General features: G+C 44.3%; 1 pseudogene; it reads right to left on the bottom strand.

The window, feature by feature from the left end:
- Positions 1–3,514: 3,514 nt before the first annotated feature.
- On the bottom strand, positions 3,515–8,143 carry LOC136489085 (UPF0481 protein At3g47200-like; annotated as a pseudogene).
- Positions 8,144–8,595: the final 452 nt, after the last annotated feature.

The raw sequence follows: 8,595 nt of genomic DNA, 5'->3' as shown, positions 1-8,595 counted from the left end.
AAAGTTACCAACTGGTCACAAACCCATTGGACTGAAATGGGTGTACAAACTGAAGAGGAATGCAGAGGGTGAGGTAGTGAAGCACAAAGCTAGGTTAGTTGCCAAGGGTTATGTTAAAAAACAAGGCATTGATTTTGAGGAGGTTTCTGCTCTAGTGGCAAGGCTTGACACTATGAGACTGATTCTGGTAATGGCAGCCAACAGAGGTTGGGAGGTGCATCATTTAGATGTAAAGTCTGCATTTTTGAATGGAGAGTTGATTGAAGATGTGTATGTGTCACAACCTGAGGGGTATGTGGTGAAAAGCAAGGTGCAGATGGTGCTTAAGCTAAGCAAAGCATTGTATGGGCTTAAGCAGGCTCCTAGGGCCTGGAATGTGAAGCGTGATGGAAATCTGAAGAAACTTGGGTCCAGGAGGTGTGTAACAGAACCAGCAATGTATACTAGAGGAGTTGGAGTGTCAGGAGTAATTCTTGGTGTATATGTTGATGACTTGATAGTGACTGGGGGAAATCCAGCAGGAATAGAAGTGTTCAAGCAGCAGATGACCTTAGAATTTGAGATGAGTGACCTAGGCTTGTTGTCATTCTATTTGGGAATTGAGGTGGATCAGCAGGGTGACTGCATTACTATCAAGCAATCTAGCTATGCTAAGAAGGTACTTTCTCAGTTTGGGATGGCTGACTGCAATCCAACAAAGATACCAATAAATCCAGGTGTCAAGTTGCATGATGACAAAGGTGGTGTAACCATTGATGCAACTGAGTACAAGAGGGTTATTGGGTGTCTCAGGTATCTACTGCATACAAGACTAGATTTGGCTTTCTCTGTTGGTATGGCTAGTAGATTCATGGAGAGACCTACTGTTATGCACTCCAAGGCAGTGAAACAGATTCTGAGGTATTTGAAGGGTACCATTCACTATGGGGTGGTTTATACCAAGGAGGAGAAGGAAGAGAAGCTAGTTGGCTACTCAGACAGTGATCTAGCAGGTGATTTGGATCACAGGAGTACTGGAGGGATGGCATTCTATCTGAATGACAGTTGGATCACTTGGTGTTCACACAAGGAGAAGACAGTGTCATTGTCATCTTGTGAGGCTGAGTTCATGGCTGCAACAGCAGCTCCAATGCAGGCAATGTGGCTCAGAAATCTGTTGAGTGAGCTCACAAAAACCAAGCCAAAGATAGTGACTTTGTTTGTGGACAATAATTCAGCTATTCAGTTGATGAAAAATCCAGTGTTTCATGGGAGAAGCAAACACATTGATATCAAGTATCACTATATCAGAGAGTGTGTTGAGCGAGGAGAGATTGTTGTGAAGAGAGTTAGCACTTTGGAGCAGAAGGCTGATTCTCTGACCAAGGCTCTGCCAGTGGTGAAGCTGGGGTGATGAGGCACCTTCTCGGTGTCCGTGAGCTTAAGGAGCATCAAGCTTAAAGGGGAGAATGTTGATGTAAGCTTGCTGCTGTGATGACGTGTGTGGAGTTGCTGCAGAAGCCGTGGTGGCGGGAGCGGCAAGTTTGAATTCAAACAAGGAAGAGCGGGAGCAATTGGCGGCGAGCAAACTGGTGACCGCGCCCGCGCCCACGTCGTGTTCCAGAGCGAGGCAATTGCATCGACAAGCCCTTGTATCTTGTTTTTTCATTTTATGTGTGTGTCACAGTGTGTTTTAGCTATTAGTATAAATAGCTGGGTGTTTAGAGAGCGTATTAGCGCATTGTAACCGCACTTTTCACATTTGTACTGTCATCGCATATCAGTGGAAAACAGCACTGCCACCCGACAGTTGCTGTTCGTGTACATCCGTGCTCTTGCGCATTCTTGTTCATAGGGCTAGCCAATTTGATCCATAGCGTTGTGATTGTGATCCCAATTCCTACACAGACCTTCTCCATGGCAGCCAAGCAGGAGCAAAAGAAGAGCAAGGATCCACACGCGCGGACCGTAAGAAGAGCAGGAGTGTCCGATTTCTGCATCTGCAGTTCTGCACACCCCTGCTGCCCGCCGGTCCCATAAGAAGAGCATGAGCATCCCGAGGGCGGTGGTCACCGTCTAATGTTCTATTCTAATCTGCCTAGAACAACGGTCGCCGATGGCGTCCAGGCCAAACTCCTCGACCTCCTCACTGATGTCCGTGTCAAACACTCAAACGGAGAAATCATGCGATGGACAGGAGGTGCAGGCGGCCGACAGTGGCTCAAATGGAGAAATCAAGCAATTCAGCACAATTTGTCATCAATTTGTATTTGGAAAAAATCAAGCAAGTGTCTAGCAGTGCTGTGGGACTGGATTTTTGGGGGCGAAACAGATATGAAGTTGGAGTCTCCACTGCCATTAATGCCGTGAATGTGTTTGCGAGCAGTGCATAGCTGGTCGTCGCCGGCAGACAGGCATGCGAGGTAGTCAGCAGGCAGTAGCCGTGGCCGGGGAGGATCCGCACGTGATGGAGAAGCAGATCAAGGCCTCGCGCTCTAGCGAGTGGTAGTGTCCGGCACTGGAGACGGTGGCGGCACTCCGCGACAGGCCCCGCACATCCATTGACGCGGCACTGAGCGCTTTGTTGGAGCGTGCTGAATTGATGGGCTACCACATTCAGTTGGAGGAGCAACGCAAGATGGCATAGTGTGCTATTTGATCCATAGAGCCAATAATTAGTTGCTAATAATTTGTTCCTTTGATTTGAACATGCTTAGCTAAGTAATAGCGAGCGTAGCTAATTGTTAGATGGATACTCAATTGACAATGACTATCTCACAAGTTATTGCAAACCAGTTAATAGCAGCTAATAGTTAGCTGCTAGAGCAGCAGGGATCCAAACATAGCTTTCACCTCAATAGTATACTAGCTATATTGCTCCGGGGCAGCAGCGCAATGGTAATTACAGTATAAATCTATGAAACAAATCAGGCCATCAATACCTTTAACATTAAAACTAGCAGCTCAGGCTCAGCGGCTTGGCCCAGATCTGCATCGGACGCCATCTCAGAATGGACAAATAGCAGAAAACAGACCACCCATTAATTAGTTAAAAACAACTAGCTAGAGTAAGGGCTATGCTAGGTATGTATACACTTATTAGCTGGAGATCCAAACATGCACGGGTTAATAGTTATCTGATTAATTTTTAGCTCGCTAAATATTTTTTAACTCTAACTAATAATTAGTTTTAGGCTTTTTATTAGCCAATCAACACAGTTCCTATAGGTATATTTGTGACCACCACCAGTGCTAACATGGAATTAACACCATCGAATCTTTCTTCTCCCTCAAATCATTCCAACACACACAATACCTTTTCACCAAATAAATATGATTATTGTAACATGAGTAGAAACAGTTTAGAGGTCCGCACATATACAGAATAGAGAGTCACATAATTAAACAGAGCTCAAACTTCCCGTAACATATATAATTTATGTCCAAGTTGTACAAACAAGAACAAACCGAGGGAACAATAGTGGTCCACACATATACAAAGCCAAGGACAGGTTAACCACGTCCTGAGTTCTTGTTAGCCCTTTCGTCTGGTGTAGAACGGGACAGCCGTGTAGACGGTCTGCAGGAGGGCGGCGACGAGTAAGATGAAGGCAGCCACCATGGAGGTGAACACCCAAGGGTTGCTTAGATAAGTGTTCATGAAGCTGGCTCGCCACCTGTTCCGTCGCTTCTTGCAGTGGCTGTTTACCTTCCAATTCACATAGCCTAGCTTGCTGCCTCTCCGTGGTACCTGTGCTAACGTTGTGAGGGTGTTGAACATCTTAACCACATTCTTGTCGCTGCCTATCATGTTTGCAAAGAGCCCTTGTTGGGATCTTAGAAGTGCCACATCTCTTTCTGACTCGATGATTTGATCGACAAAGGATATGTACGACGCCACGTAGAAATTGGAATCAGGGTGCAGCCGCTCAAATGCCATCAGCTTGAGGAGATATATCTCCGTGTCGTCATGCTGCGTGAAGAGCGGCATGCTCAGCACACCCTTTTTGAAGTCAACATCATGGATGCTGTCAGTGCGGCTCTTCTTCAACTGGATCCCTGCCTCGCTCAGCTCAACCACACATGGCGTGCGAGGCTCAAATTCATGAGGATCGGATTCTTCCCATTGCGGCGGGGTGCCACAGTAGCTTTTGTGGAAAATGTCTAGGAAGTGGAGCCCTAGCTCGTCAATGCCTTCCTCAAAGCATGGGGCTACTCCCAAAAGAAGTTGCACCATATTGTTGATCTCAGCAGCTTTCTGTGCTCACCATTAAAACAAAAACAGTAGTTAGAGCCTAGACATTGGAGCAATGTGTCAAAGCAGAAGGATATATTTGAAAAGGTGATTTATTTTTGTTCAGTACGTTTCTTTTCCCTTAAAAATATATATTTAGAGTTCTCATAAACTTAAATCCCCCTCATATATGGGTATATGCTAACAGAAATTCCTCTTTAAATATTTCACTCCTCTAACAGTTACCTTATCTTAAATAACATATAGGGTGAATAACATGACATGCCAAATTTAAGGAGGGGGATTATTTACGATATCACCAAATATAGGATGTTGAATAGGGGAATTGTTGGAGGGTGAATTTTGTTTCGTAAACCTTAGTTTTGGTTCTAAGAGGGACTGATAGGTGAACTCTTAGAGATTCTCTAACAACATGAGAACTCCTTATTTACATCAAATTTCCGAAGCGTCACAATACTCATAAATAATTATATATATGAACTTTTGTTTGAAAAAATGGGGGCAATACACTATGGTACTCCGATTACATAGTAAGAGCATCTCCAAGGGTCTTTCGTATACTAAATCTCTAAATTCTCATTTGGGGAGCCATTTGAATAAAAATTGCATTATATATCTTTTCACTTTCCAGCAACTTCTCTATATTGTGTACACTTTGGAGAGCCATGCCTGTTCTCCATCTTTGGCTAGTGATAGTCACGGAATAGAGAGTGGAAACATTTGGAAACCTAATTTGCTTCGCAGAGATGTCAGAATGGTACCACATGGTCCTGATGGTAAAAATTGTACATGTAATCTTTGGAAAGGAGATGAAGGATGGGAAGAAGAGAATGAGATAGAAGTACACCTCCTGTCCCTAGCGTACCTTTCAAGAAGCAGTACACCTTCTTTAAGTTTTTTTCTTATTGGTCATACTTGGAGGTCCCCCATTGCCAGTGCTATTTTTGTGTTGATCCTCGAGTTTGGGGACCTAGATGACACTATTATACTAGTTATAGGATCCAAATATCAAAATTTAACAGTTGGGGAACGAAGTGACACCAAAGTACAAGTTTATGGACTCAAATAATGAAAAAAAAATGGGAGTTGAGGACCTAGATCACACTGACGTACAAGTTTACAAACCGCTAGTGAATTTTACTCTAATGGTTTTACTTGAACAGGCAGTGGCCGATGAGGCACTAGTGCTGACCCCACTGTCAAGCCAGTAATGATGACTCTGCTATCACAGCTAAAGATGGTGAAATTCCGAGAAACATGGGCTCCACAGCAGCGCACATGTTTTTTCATCCTATACGGGAATCAACTCCTTGTGTGTAGACTATTATGATGGCCAGGCTTAGAGGAATAGATGAGGTAGCCACGAGTGAGGTATATTGTCCGGGCGGCATGAATCACTATCATCCGATCCCACTAGACTACACAAGGTGAAGGTGAGCACCGTGTGAAGCTATAGTTCTACCACTGGAAGATAGACCACCAAACTCCCAAGGGCATGCATTTGGTTGGAGGATGCATGAACATATGTTCATCCTATGACATAAGAGGGATGCATGCTACCTGAGTGGACCCATTCTTGAAGAGAAGGATCATCAATGAACACTGCCTCATGACCAACATTTGCTTGAGATGCAAAACTCGCCAGATCCTTAACCTCACCGAGCAGAAGATGAGCCTTTCACCACAAATAGCTGCTGGGATAATGAGGAAAGCCCTACACGACAAGCAGTAACAACAATAACATGCACAAAAATTCACACACCAGAAGGGGTCGCCAAGGAAATAGAACATCAAAAGGTGTCCGTGTGATTATAAGATCCTCTGGGAAGGTTGTTGAAGCCTTAGGAGTGTCAAAGTAGCTGGCAATGGGCATGCACAACAAGGAAAAACCCCACATACTGAGAAAGTCATCACCAGCAAACGGTAGCCCACCGCCCAAGGCACCAAGAGGAAGTATCCAACTATGGAGGCCATCAAAGATGAGCCGAATTACCTAAAGCACTATAAAAGAGCCAAGATTTTCCTACCCAACTAGGCACTCAAATTATGTCCATGGGGAATGAAGATGTTCCATGATTGATAATTTCGTGCACTTTTGATCGATATAAATGTGATTATTGCAAAATTCCCAAAACAAAAACACATTTGGCCCCGTGGGATCACTTGCCTTCGACTCTAACGACATCCAGACAATTTTTTTGGCTCGCTACATGGAAATCACAATCAGATTTGTGCGTGGTGCAAGTGCCTCTCCATTTGACAGAATTTTAATCTTTAGAAGTGTGTGTATATGGTTATATATTGACCTGAGACGTTATTTGCAGAATGCATACGAGGTTGAAAAGACACCTTTGGGGTACTTAGACCCTCAAGAAGTGCATAGATAACCTTTAATTACCCCCACAAAGTAGAAACTGGATGGCAAATGCAAGAGCAACCATGGAGGGGAAAGAAAAAATCTGTAGTACAGCAATACACTCGGAGATGCTAAAGGTTGTGGTGTAGGTTGCACTAACTTGGAAGAACATGGAACACAAAAGTCTCATAATTTGCCCCTACAACTTTGAGTATGTTCGATTCTATCATGTACCCTACCATGGTTTCTAAAAACGTATTTGGTTTGATACACTACCGTGGTTTGTGGAAACGTATTCTATCGTGTGCTTCAATTCATACAACAACCACTGGATATGCATTGTTGTTGATGTCAAGGTAGGTGTAGCATGTCACGGATCCACTAGATATGGATAAAGAGACCTACAAAGACTTTCTATGCATTCTCCAGACACATATGTACCATCCTCATTATATTAGCTAAGATATGCACATGTAATTGTTATGCTGAGTTTTGAATACTAACTTTGTTAATACATTATTGGCATAAATGCATTATGTTGATCAACTTAAGGGGAAATTTAATCCAAAAAGGCCGAGTGAGTTATATATCAAAACAAAATGGCTTGTATGTCTCACTATATTTTAGTACTTCGACATTATTGATGCATTACATTTCTACCAACAAAGTACTTGGTATTTTAATACACAAAACATGGTGTATCGACGGAGTGCCACGTGCAATGCTTTAGAAGTGTACATCGTGGATATTATGTATGCGAGCACATAAGGTCACCGAGAGGTACTTGAGACCCCCTGTGAATGTAAGTAACTAGGACATCTCTCTATACATTTGTCTCAAGCTATAAGTGGGCCATGTATCTTTGAACTCGCTTTATAGAGAGGTTGACTCAAGCTAATATAAGTGGGTTCTAGATACATGGGAAGAAAAGTACGTACCGGGAATTCGCCACTCTGAACAGCTAAAAGCCTTTGCAGAACGATACAAGGTAGTTGGTTTTCCATAGCGATCATGTCTCTCTTCGTGGTTGCCCACAATTTTATATAGCTTCTAACACTGAAAATGGGGTCGTTGGTCGCATAATCAACAGCAAAATTTCCGTCTATTACGATTCCTGCTGTCCTTGCCCACTCCAACAAGAAGCAGCCGTCCATAACCATCATCTCCACGAAGCGACCCTTGTTTGCTCCACGCCATTTGTCATCATCCAGGTCATTGTAGGCGGCCTGTAGCTCATCTGCAACTTCATCGATGGCTGCTACAAAGTCCTGTAGAGGCTTCCCAGAACGGTTAACCATGTGCAGCACCGCCCGGCGCTTGTGGTCCTCCATGGGCAGGAGATGGGGCTCGCCATGGTGTAAGGGGCCCAGTGACACGAACCGCGGACTGTAAGCCTCGCTACTGGTCGTGTCCTTGATAAACTGCGGCACTCAATAGATAGAGTGCCGATTCCACCGCGCCATCTCCACCGAGGTGTTGGCGTCTTCACGCATCTTCTCCATCTCCACCACCCAGCTAGAACTTGATGCGTTGATATCATACTTGTGCTCCATATTATTAGGTAATTTTCACCTCACGTTTTCTGTGTTTTCCCAGTTCATGGAGTGGCACTCACCACCTATACATGAGGTTTGCTCTCTCTATATATCGAATGGAAAGAGGTTTGATGGTATGCGGTTCAGTGAAATGTGCTGCGGACGTCATTTCGACGGTGGCTTTGGCTTACTTTGGTCGGGGGTCAAGAACAAAAGGACAAGCCGACAACCAGCGCATATATACCTCCCCTTCCCCTGGATGGTGGTGTCCGCTTTGATCAGATGCGCACGTACAGTACAGTACAGCGGTAGTAGTAAAATAAATGTGCAAAATACGCAGGTGATGAGGCTTTGCGTATACAGAGACACTACGGGAGGCCGCGGCTTTGCCGAGTGTTTTTACACTCGGTAAAGAGCCCTTTGCACTCGGCAAAGGCTTTGCCGAGTGTAGCACTCGGCAAAGTCTGCTC

This window comes from Miscanthus floridulus, chromosome 10 (assembly GCF_019320115.1).
Source record: "Miscanthus floridulus cultivar M001 chromosome 10, ASM1932011v1, whole genome shotgun sequence".
In the NCBI taxonomy this organism is placed as follows: domain Eukaryota; kingdom Viridiplantae; phylum Streptophyta; class Magnoliopsida; order Poales; family Poaceae; genus Miscanthus; species Miscanthus floridulus.
Note: the sequence above shows the minus strand (reverse complement) of the source record. Positions and strands in the feature narration are given on the sequence as shown.